At 46.7% G+C, this 12,364-nt stretch overlaps 1 protein-coding gene and 1 long non-coding RNA gene across 5 annotated transcripts in view; one reads left to right on the forward strand and one right to left on the reverse strand.

Annotated features, from left to right (window-relative positions):
* khdrbs2 (KH RNA binding domain containing, signal transduction associated 2) overlaps positions 1-12,364 on the reverse strand; it is a 329,378-nt gene that overhangs the window by 154,343 nt on the left and 162,671 nt on the right. The window lies entirely within an intron of this gene.
* Positions 2,346-6,163, forward strand: LOC116973627. The gene is made up of 2 exons (XR_004412095.1): positions 2,346-2,477; positions 5,709-6,163. It is a non-coding gene; the product is annotated as an uncharacterized LOC116973627 (long non-coding RNA).

Here is a 12,364-nt window from a genome sequence, read left to right on the forward strand (position 1 = left end):
CACTTCCTTTACTGCTCTATTTACTTGCCTTTCTAACTGGTTTGTTCACCTTCAATGTAACCTTCGAGTGACTGGTGTACGCAGACACCCAGGTACCTGGTGAACACCTTCACCTTTCAATCTCACACCATTTAAAAATACTCTGCCTTTATATTATTTGTACTAGAGACTCCATGCTTTTCTACATTACCATCTACTATTTACCATGTCCTTCCCCATTTATTTAACCAATCTGCTTCCACCTGAGGCTTCTGCCCATCCTCCGCTCAACCACCGCTGGTATCTTGCTTTGAATCAAGAACAGACTTAAATATATTACACCTGATCTTCTCATTCAATCCATTGGTTTAGATTATGAGCAGATGGGGCTACATCACCAATCCCCGAGATATCCAATTTGTTACAGCCTCCTATACTTCAAAGAATGAACTGTATATTCTCATTCTCTCCTTTCATTCTGTTAGTCAATCCACAATCGACACCATTGTATTACCCTGAATCCCACATGTTCAAACTATGTTTAATAACCACTTCTGTGACATCGTGTTGAGATCAACTGCAAAACCAAATACACCAAATCCACAGGTTCATCCTTCAGAGTGTCAACAATGTCATAGCTGTAAGAAGGAACTGGTTTAAACCGAAGATAGGCACAAAATGCTGGAGTAACTCAGCAGGACAGGCAGCATCTATGGAGAGAAGGAATGGGTGACGTTTCGGGTCAAGACCTTTCTTTCCGTTCTGTATCTCTAATGCAAACTAAAAATGTATCATCTACAATCACAAAGTTACACCTCATATTGCCATATTTACTTTATTTGGATTCAAGACCCTGGCTTCAGATTATACTAAATCATTTTCAATCTTAATATAAAATTCTATGATGATTACTCTTCCCCAAAGGGCCCTTAACTACAGGATAATTATTTAACTCTCGCATTTGTAATACCAGATCTAACACTACATTTGTTTGCTGATTCCTTAATGTTTTGATCAAGAAAATCACCCTGTGTACATTTCACCAAACTATTACTGAAGACTTGGCTTGCTTAATATAAATGTCAATTAAAATCCCTTTTGATTACAGTACTACCCTCATTAAATAAACCTCTAATCTCCCAAGTTAGATAATATCCTGTATTATCAATGCATTTTGTTTTCGTTTAGTTTAAACATACAGCATGGAAACAGGACCTTCGGACCACTGAATCCACACCGACCACATCTGTTCATACTAGTTCTATGTTATCCTCCCTCTGGAAGGTGACTCCGGATTGTCAAAGCTGCCACAGCCAGACATAAAAACAGTTTTTATCCACGAGTAGTTGCTCTACTCAACAGCCAAAAATCTGTAACCTCCCTTTGATGTGGTATTTTGTTGGTTCACATGCTTGACCAATGGTGTTTAATCATTAATGTTTTATTATTATTAAAGTTTAGTGTTTTCTGAGTCATTCGTAACTGTCATTGTATGTCATGTTGTTACTTGTGGGCGGAGCACCAAGGCAAATTCCTTGTATGTGAATACTTGGCCAATAAACTTACTTACTTACTTACTTACTTTCTCATCCACTCCCTACACATTAGGGCCAGTTTACAGAGACCAATTAACCCACCAAACCTGCATGTCTTTGGGATCTGGGAAGTAACTGGAGCACCTGGAGGAAACCCATGTGGTCACAGAGAGAACGTGCAAACTCCACACAGTCGGCATCCGTCAGGATAGCCTGATGGTTACTGGGAATAAACTATTTTTGAACCTGGTGGACACGGTTTTCAGACTGCTTTATCTTCTTCAATGATGCAATGATACGTTATTGTCACGTGTACCTAGGTAGAGCGAAATTCTTTATTTGTGCATACAATGCACGGTGGGTGGCGCAGCGGTAGAGTTGCCGCCTTACAGCGCTAGACCGGGTTCGGTCCTGACTACAGGTGTTGTCTGTACGGAGTTTGTACATTTTCCCCGTGATCTGCGTGGGTTTTCTCGGGGATCTCCAGTTTCTTCCCTCATTCCAAAGCTGTACAGGTTTGTTGGTTAATTGGCATGTGCTAAATTTGTAAATTGTCCCCAGTGTGTCCCTAGGCAGTACACAAAGAGTCACCACCATTCTGGCACCAACAAAGTTTCAAATGTTCTCAGTACCGTCTTATCTTCCCATAGCAGTGAGCACAGGTCTCATGGGTCTATCGATTGACCTCTGCAAACCGTCCTTTGTGTGTAGGAAGTGGATGCGAAAGTGGGATAACATTGTACTAGTGTGAACGGGTGATCGATGGTCGGCGTGGACTCGGCGGGTCGAAGGGCCTGTTTCCTTGCTGCATCTTTCAAGCAGTTTGATCGATTCAATCCATGGAACTGCGGGAGAGCTGAGCGAATGTGACTTGCAGCAGGACTTCAGCCCAAGATCTGCCTCGGAAATGGTGGCTTCGCACTGATCCACTTATTTTTACCCTGCAGACACTACAGTAGACAGGTAAATGAAGGGTGACCAGAGGGCAGCTTAAAACACCCTTTGGGAAATTAGGAATGGCCCTCTCAAGGGCAAAGATCCTATGGTCCACTCGACGATAAATACATAGTACGGTCATGGGCAGAATCATGGGTAATTTAAGGCCCCATTTCAGTAACCGGCTTCCGTCTCTGCACCAAAGATCCCATAGGATACTAGTGCGGAGACGGAAGCCGGTTACGGAAACATCCTCGTAAAAATAAAAGTTCTTTGGGAAAATAATTTCATTTTCTCATTTTCAGAATTTTAATTTATTAACACAAACTGTTCCCCCGCAACGTTGATTACACTGCGAGTCGGGTCGGGTCTGGTCCGGTTACGGAAATGGATGAAAAAAAGGCCCACGTTCCGTTCCGTTGCGTACTACACGTCAGCCCATTGCATTTGGCAGGAGTGGTCTATCTTGCTCCGCTATAGGATCTTTGCTCAAGGGTACTTTAAAGGGTGTGAACTGTGGCTCATTAGATTCTCAGCAGTCCCCTTGGGCTCTGGACAACATATCGCAAATTTTGCCTTAACCGAACAATCACCTGTTAAATCTGGTCAATTTTAGCAGACACAAGCGTGGAAGTCCTGTCGAGGAATTCATTAAACAATTTAATTAAAGATATAAATAAGCTGTCAGCCAGAACTTTAATTGGCAAATGAATTTCAATAGAGATAAGGGAGGTGGTACATGTTGATGGGAATTATTATCCTTAAGCGTGGGATGTAGACCTTGCTCGCATAGCCAGCGTTTATTACCCATGCCTATTTGTCCTGTGGAGCTGTTGATCATTCAACTTCTGTCGACCTTGCTCTTTGTGGAAGGGAGCTAAACGCACAGCAAAGAGTCTGAAGGCGGGTTCCGACCCCAAACGTCACCCATCCCTTTTCTCTAGAAAATGTATGAAAATGGCCTTTAATAAAATCTTACAATGTGCAATTTAACCACATGTGATTTTTTTTTCTATTACAAATCTCAAATTGTGGAGTACAGAGGCAAATAAATAAATGATGAGTCTTTGTCCCAAACATTATGGAGAGCCCTGTAATTAGCTTTCTCATGGCCCATGTAAGGCTGATCCAATCTTATTGCGCGTGGGGATGGACATTATAAACTACAGAGCGGAGGTGCAGAACCTGGCGGACTGGTGCGCACGTAACAACTTGTCACTAAACACCTCCAAGACCAAGGAGCTGATTATTGACTTCAGGTCACATAATGGAGAATACGCCCCAATCTCCATTTACGGGGACAGTGTGGAGAGAGTGTCCAGCTTTAAGTTTCTGGGCACTCACATTTCAGAGGACCTCACATGGTCCACCAACACCGCTGCGCTGGTCAAGAAGGCACAGCAACGACTGTTCTTCCTGAGGACATTAAAAAAGACTGGTCTGCCCCAACAGCTGCTGTCAACCTTCTACCGCTGCTCCACAGAGAACATATTAACGTATGGCATCTCTGTGTGGTATCTCAGCTGCACGGAGGCGGAGAGGAGAGCTCTTCAGCGCATCGTCCACGGAGCGCAGAGGATCATTGGGACAGAGCTACCAGCCTTGGAGGGCATCTACCACACACGGTGCCTCAGGAAGGCCGTCAGCATCCATAAAGACTCATCACACCCCTGTAACGGTCTGTTCGAACTACTTCCCTCCGGCAGACGTTACAAGGCCTTCTACGCCCGAACCTCCAGACTCAGAAACAGCTTTATTCCAAGAGCTATAGCGGCTCTGAACCGGCCCTGCTGAGTGTCCCCCACCCCCCCTGGACTGTCTCCCTCGGATGGTCACGACACACAGCTTATTTATTTATTTTATTTTTATTTTTCATCGGTTGGAGCTGCATACTAAATCTCGTTGCACTGACGTGCAATGACAATAAAAGATATTATTATTATTATTATTATTATCAGAGGTGTTGCAAATATACACAAAAGGTGGTGCAATCAATACTGAACATCCCCACTTCTGACCTTCTAACGGGTGGCAACTCATTGATTGAATAATCGACAATGGTTGGGCTTGTGATCACCTTGAGGAACTTCTACACTGAGGGTAGACACAAAATGCTGGAGTAACTCAGCGAAACAGGCAGCATCTCTGGATAGACGGAATGGGTGACGTTTCGGGTCAACACCCTTCTTCAGACTGAAGTCAGGGGAGAGGGAGATACATAGATAAGGACGTGTAAGGTGTGAAAATGGGACAAAGGGCGTGGAGATCAAACAAAATGTAGAATAGATCTTTGTTAGCTGGGAGAAGGAAACAACAAAGCAAACAGGGATAAAATGTAGTCGGAGGCAATAAGACTTGTCGGAGAACTGGGAAAGGGGAGGGGATGGAGAGAGAGGGAAAGCAATGCTTACTTGAAGTTAGAGAAATCAATGTTCATATTGCTGGAATGTAAGCTGCCCAAGCGAAATATGAGGTGCTAATCGGAGGTAGACACATATTGCTGGAGTAACTCAGCGGGACAGGCAGCATCTCTGGAGAGAAGGAATGGGTGACGTTTCGGGTCGAGACCCTTCTTCAGACTGAGGTCTTTATGATGCATTTTGTTTTATGATTAATCATGCTACAAAATGCTGCCGTTCTGCTCGGGGAGTTAGTTCATGCTGAGTCGCACTGTGCGTTGTCCTGAAACTGAATAGGCTGGGAGCTGATAAGGCCAATATCTGGTGCAGGTTTCACCCTGGCATAAGCCTGCTGCTCAGCTTGTGTTGAATTAAAGCTCAACTAGGTATCAACAATATTGCAAAGCTTTTTAATAGCATTCAGATTTTCACTGACTTAATAAACAGTTGTATAACAAAGCCCAGAAGGGCTAGCCTTTAAAAATCAATTTACACAAAGCAGTGTGATACTATTCCATTATAATTACTGTCAGAGTACAGTGTTTTATAAAGGGATTAGAAGTATAACAAATTAAATTTTGTCACCTTAATGCCCTTTGCAAAATTGGCAAATATATTTATTGCAAAAAATGAGTTCAATTTAATTTGAACTCTTAATAAACAAACATTGATTTCAACTTCTCTATTATTGAAACACTATTTATTCTGAATAGAAAAGAGTTGATTGTGAGCAAATTATAGAGATTTTTTGCCTGGAAATTGAGGCCCCCTCCCTAGTGGAGGTGAAACAGCTAATGTGGCGAGCGGTGATAAAATGCGACATTGGTGAGAAAGCTGATGGTTTTCTCCTTTGTTCGAGCGGTAAAACTTTCCACGATGGCATCTATCGGCTGGGATCTGGTAGGAAGAGTGGCGGTGCTGAGAGGGCTCAGTCCAGGACCAATGGAGGAGATCAGCAGTAAAAGCTGGCCAGGGTAGAGGCACACTGGGCGGCGTGCAAACAACAAGGTGCTGCAGGAACTCATCGGATCAGGCAGCACCTTTGGAGGGAAACGGACAGATGACGTTTCTGGTTGGGACCTCTTTAGACTTTATACTTTATAGATACAGCACGGAAACAGGCCCACCGAGTCAACACCAGCCAGCAATCACTAACAACTAACGCTATCACTATCCTATACATTAAAGACAATTTGGGTTCTCCACAGAGGTTGCCTGATCTGCTGAGCGCTCCGAGCATTTTCTGTTTGTATCTCAGGTTTCTGAGACCTGTTGTTGTTTTGATTGTTAAATGGCTGCCGCCTGTACACTTAACAATGTTTCTCAGACTCATTCTTGGGACATGGATGTCACTGCCAAACACAGCATTTAATGCTCATGAAGACAGACACAAAACGCTGGAGTAACTCAGGGGGACTTCAAGTTCAAGTGAGTTTATTGTCATGTGTCCCTGTATGGACAATGAAATTCTTGCTTTGCTTAAGCACACAGAAAAATAGTAGGCATTTACTACAAAACAGATAAATGTGTCCATATACCATGATATAAATATATACACACATGAATAAATAAACTGATAAAGTGCAAATAACAGAAAGTGGTTATTAATAATCAGAGTGTTCAAAAGGGAACTGCAGATGCTGGAATATCGAAGGTACACAGAATTGCTGGGGAAACTCAGCGGGTGCGGGTTTCGGCCCGAAACGTCGCCTATTTCCTTCGCTCCATAGATGCTGCTGCACCCGCTGAGTTTCCCCAGCAATTTTGTGTACCTATTAATAATCAGAGTTTTGTCCGAACCAGGTTTAATAGCCTGATGGCTGTGGGGAAGTAGCTATTCCTGAACCTGGTTGTTGCAGTCTTCAGGCTCCTGTACCTTCTACCTGAAGGTAGCACGGAGATGAGTGTGTGGCCAGGATGGTGTGGGTCTTTGATGATACTGCCAGCCTTTTTGAGGCAGCGACTGCGATAAATCCCCTCGATGGAAGGAAGGTCAGAGCCGATGATGGACTGGGCAGTGTTTACTACTTTTTGTAGTCTTTTCCTCTCCAGGGCGCTCAAATTGCCGAACCAAGCCACGATGCAACAGGTCAGTATGCTCTCGACTGTGCTCGCAGTATGCTCTCGACTTGCAGCATCTCTGGAGAAAAGAACGAGTTCTAACCCGAAACGTCACCTATCCCTTTTCTCCAGAGTTGCTGCCTGTCCCGCTGAGTTACTCCAGCATTTTGCGTTTATCTTCGGTGTAAACGAGCATCTGCAGTTCCTTCTTACACATTTGTTGCTCATCCCTGCCCGTCTCTGGGCCATAGAGGGAGTTAAGAGGCAACCCGGTCAGTGGGCATGGAGTTACACACAGGCCGCACTGGTTAAAGGCAGCAGAATGACTTTCCTGGAGAAAGGAGAGAGATGGGCTGGGAAAAGATCTACTGGGAATATTTGCGGGAGTTCTAGGTGAAGGATGTCACTGCCACAAAGTCACTCAGTGACAGCACAAGGCTCACAATATGTGTTTGATCAATATCGCTTTCAACTGAGTCTCCCAGGTTCTTAGTCACACAGTACAACATAGTACCATAATCGCAACTGCAGAATGAATATTTTTCATCCCTTGTACTCTTCTTGGCCTCTCACTCTTTTAAAACATGCCTGTAATCTCATGGTCGCTGTCACTGTAACTGGCTCTTTAAACATTACTTGGAATTTCAATTCCCCATTAGGCACTATAAGATTTAACCCATGTCAATGGATCAATGGCCAAGAATTGTCGGAGGCAGCACAGTGGCACAGCAGTAGAATTGCTGTCTTATAGCGCCAGAGACCTGGGTTTGATCTTGTCCACGGGTGTTATCTCTACAGAGTTTGTACGTTCTCCCTGTGACCTGCGTGGATTTTCTCCGCGTGCTCCGGTTTCGTCCCACACTCCAAAGACGTACAGATTTGTAGGTTAATTGGCTTCCGTAAAATTGTAAATTGCCCCTCGTGTGTGTAGGATAGTGCGGGTGTGCGGGTATCGTTGGCCGGTGCGGACTCGGTGGAGCCAAGGGTCTGTTTCTGTGCTGCATCTTTAAATTAAACTAATTCTAGGCTTCTTCTATCGAGTTCCAACCACTCTCTCAGAAGTTTACACTTCTGCAGCAGAAACCTAACCAAGCAAGAACTATAGGTGCTGGAAATCTGAAATAAAGACAGGGAATATTGGGAACAGTCAGCAGGTCAGACACCAAGAGCGGGGAGAGAAACAGAGTTAATGTTTCGAGTTTGAAGCTTCTGTTCAAAGATTACCTGCAACCAAATGTCAGCATTTTAAATTCCAGTCGAGCAGTTTTCTCAGCAGATGAAGGAGGCAACTGATTACTGGCCGTTAAATTCCAGAGGTCACCCTGCCAATCACCAAATTATCCAGCATTTGGTCATGAATTCTCCTTCTCCCTCGCATCAGGAGGATTGTAATCATGAGAGGACGAAATAAAACAGGGCCAGTTCTTTTTGCAATTGCAATCAACGTCCCACGTTGTACTGTGTGATCACGAACCTGGAACCTCATTTGTAATCAAGATTGTTTCAACACGTTTTGTGAGCTTTGCGCTGTCACTGAATGACTTCCTGGCACTGACATTGTCCACCTTGATCTCCTCCAAATGTTCTCAATAGATAGGGGTGGCACGGTGAGCGCAGCTGTAGAGTTGCAGCCTTACAGCGTCAGACACTCGGATTCCATCTTGTCTACAGGTGCTGTCTGTACGGAAATTGTACGTTTCCCTGTGACCACGTGAATTTTCTCTGGGTGCTCTGGTCACCTTCTACATCCCAAAGATGTGCAGGTTTGTAGGTTAATTGGCTTTGGTAAAATTATAAATAGTTCCTAGTGTGTAGGAAAGTGCTAGTGTATGGGGTAACCGCTGGTCGGAGCGGACTCAGTGGGCCAAAGGGCCTGTATCCGCCTTGTATCTCTAAAGTCTAAAGTCCAAATTTCCCCCACTCCAACTCTAGACAGCTAATCTATATAGAAGTCCTCAGCTTTTAGTGTGATTTCTCCAACCTGGTGTGAAGCAGTTTGCAACAAGAAGCGTGAGAAGATATAATATTGTCCTTTGGCTGTTATTCTGCATAAAGTTGCCCAATGCTATCTGGGGTCTGCACATGATCCCAACAGTGGAAAATAAAACAGGAACAGGCCTTTTGGCCCACGATGCCCACGCCAGAAATGATGTTAAGTTAAGCTAATCTCCTCAGCCTGCATGTGATTCATAATGTTACATTCTCCGCAGAGCCATGTTCCTATTCAAAAGCCTCTTAAATGTCACTCTCGTATCTGCCTCCACCACCTCCTCGAGCGATGCATCAAGGACCCACCACTCTCTGTTTAAAAAATAGTTGCCCTGCATATCTCCTTTAAACTTTCCCCCAGCAAACCTTAATGCTATTAGGTCAATAGCATTTGAATTTTAAATAGTACTAGACCAAGTGCAGATCTGTTGGGGTCGGCTCCAACGCAATATTCCACCACTCACCCATTCCCCCAACGCAATATTCCACCACTCACGCATAGCCCCCAACTGCGCAGACGCGGCTCATTTCTGCTCATCCCCAGCACTCCCTCCTCCTCCTCTTCACCCTCCCTCTTCAATTCCTAGAGAGGGAGGGGTGGTAGAGAGGGAGGTGGAGGGTATTGAGAGGGGTGGTAGAGAGGGAGGTGGGATAGAGAGGGAGGGGGGTAGAGAGGAAGAGGGATGGAGAGGGAGGGCAAGGGGGGTAGAGAGGGAGGGGGAGGGGGCAGAGGGGGGAGATAGAGAGGGACAGAGAGGGAGGGGGTAGAGAGAGAGGGATGGGGTAGTGGGGGGGGAGGGAGGATAGAGAGGGAGAGGGCGAGGGAGGGAGTGAGGGAGAGGGAGGGGTAGAGTGAGTGGGGGGGAGAGAGGGTGGGAGTGAGGGTAGATAGGGAAGGGGTAGAGAGGGGAGGGAGGGGGCAAGAGAGGGAGTGTAGATGTGGCAACTAGCCTCCCTACCCGCTCCTCTCCCTCAATCCCCCCCACCCTCCCTCCTCACCTCCCCAAGATCTTTCTCCTCTCCTCCTCTCCTCCACCAATCCCTCCTTCACCTCTCTTTCCCTCTCCTTTCCCCTACTGCCGTGACGACCCATTGCAGGGCTGCCAACTCTCACGCTTTGAGCGTGAGACTCACGCCCTCAAGCAAACTCTCACGCCCTCACGCTCATCAGAAATTTCTCACGCTCAGTGGTGAGAAATTTTGTGATCAACGAAAATGTCAAAACTCGGATAAACTGCATGGTCAACTGGTGTTGGAGAGCGGGGGCTGCGGGAGGGATGGGAGCAGAACCAGCGGCCGGAACAGATGCGGGGAGCCGGGACGGACGAGTGTTTGCCGGGGCCGGCGTGTCGCTCACTGCAGCTCTGGCCATGGAGCACTCCGGACAGTGCATGTCCCGGGCGTCGGAGGCGTCGGAAGCGTTGCGCCGCTGCCGCTGCCGTGAGAGTCTCTGTGCCGAAGGGACAGGAGACAGGGAGATAGTGGGGAGAGAGAGGGGGGGGGGGTGAGAGGAGAGAGAGTGGAGAGACAGGGGGGAGTGAATGGAGAGAGAGAAGAGGGAGGGGGGGGAGAGAGGGGTGAGAGGGAAGAAAGAGGGAAGAGATAGGGGGTGGAGAGGGTAGGAGAGAATGGGAGAGAGAAGGGGAAGAGAGAGGGGGAAGAGAGAGGGGTGGTAAAAGAGAGAGGGGGAGAGGGGTAAAGAGAGAAACGGGGGAAAGAGAGAGATAGGGGGGCAAAGAAAAAGAGATAGAGACAGAGTAGAAAGAGAGGGGATAGAGGGCAAGGGGAAGAGTGAGGTAGGAGAAATGGGGAAGAGAGGAGAGAGGGGGGAAGAGAGAGAGATGAGAGGAGAGACAGAGAGAGAGGGGAAAGAGAGGGGTGAGAGGAGGGACAGAGAGAGGGGGGAAAGAGAGGGGGGAAGAGAGGGGGGAGAGAGAAGTGAGGGAAGGGGAGAGAGTGAGAGGGGGAGACAGGGGAGTGAGGGGGGGTGAGAGGAGAGACAGAGAGGGAGAGAGGAGAGAGAGAGAGGGGAAAGAGAGGGGGAGGGGAGAGATAGAGGGGGAGAGAGAGAGAGGGGGGTTGAGAGGAGAGAGAGCGGAAGAGAGGGGGGAGAGAGAGAGAGTCTCTGTGTCGAATTTGCCCAGGTGACCGGCATGGCTCGGTGCATCCTGGAGGACAACCAGTGGCTGCTGAAAGTAAGTACCAAGCACTGGGTAGAAACGGTGGAAGATAGTGGACTTCAAATGGGGGTGGTTGGAGAAAGCATCCTGCTAGCCTGCACTTACTGTAACTGCAGGAAAAATGTTCCCGATGTTGGGGGCGTTCAGAACCATGGGTCACAGTTTAAGAATAAAGGGGGGGGGCATTTAGGACTGAGATGAGGACAAACTTTCTTCACGTAGAGAGTTGTGAATCTGTGGAATTCTCTGCCACAGAAGGCAGTGCAGGCCAATTCACTGGATGTTTTCAAGAGAGAGTTACATTTAGTTCTTGGGGCTAACGACATCAAGGGATATGGGGAAAAAACAGGAAAGAGGTACTGATTTTAGGTGAATAGCCATGATCATATTGAATGGCAGTGCTGGCTCGAAGGGCCGATGGCCTATTCCTGCACCTATTTTCTATGTTTCTATGCTTGAGTATATGGCAATAAAACTCGATCACTTGATTTTGAAGCATTCATGCATGGTGGAGGTATAATGTAGTCAGAGTGATACAGTGTGAAAACAGGCCCTTCGGCGTAACTTGCCCACACCCGCCAACATGTCCCAGCTACGCTACTTGCTTTTGGTCCATACCTCCAAACCTGTCCTATCCATGTATCAGTCTAACTTTTTCTTAAATGTTGGGATGGTCCCTGCCTCAACTACCTCCTCTGGCAGCTTGTTCCATACACCCATCACCCTTTGTGTGGATAAAGTTGCCCCTTAAAAAGTTAACTCTTAAAAATACTTCATACAAAAAACATTGAAATCATACTTCTACAGTGCACTAAAACATGATTTTAATACATCAAATTTCAAAAAGTTCCTACCTTTCTTCCACACCCTCTCCCCACACGGTTGCTCCACTCCCTCACCGGCTACCCCCAAGGCCAGTGATCAGTGATCGCACAGCCTCCCCCCTTTCAAAAACGCTCCAATCCAATTTAAAGCATATATATTGCATTCAATTGTAAGTTATAAGACTCGCTACAGTATGCACCATATTGCACAATTTCAAGCTGAAAAATGCAAATGTTCCGTACCAATGGGAGGGGGCACCCTCCACCTCCCCCCCCCCCCCCCCCCCCCCCCCGGTCGCGATGCTCCCTCGGGCTTGGTCTCTCGCAAATTTCTCATTCCCAACTCTCACCCAATGTTGGCAGCCCTGCCATTGTCACGAGGCCTCACCGCTGAGGTCTACCCTCAGGGTGAAAAGATTGACCTTGAGAGGGTCAATTAATCTCTCACCATAACCCTGTGT

Source organism: Amblyraja radiata, chromosome 5 (genome assembly GCF_010909765.2).
Source record: "Amblyraja radiata isolate CabotCenter1 chromosome 5, sAmbRad1.1.pri, whole genome shotgun sequence".
NCBI classification, from domain to species: domain Eukaryota; kingdom Metazoa; phylum Chordata; class Chondrichthyes; order Rajiformes; family Rajidae; genus Amblyraja; species Amblyraja radiata.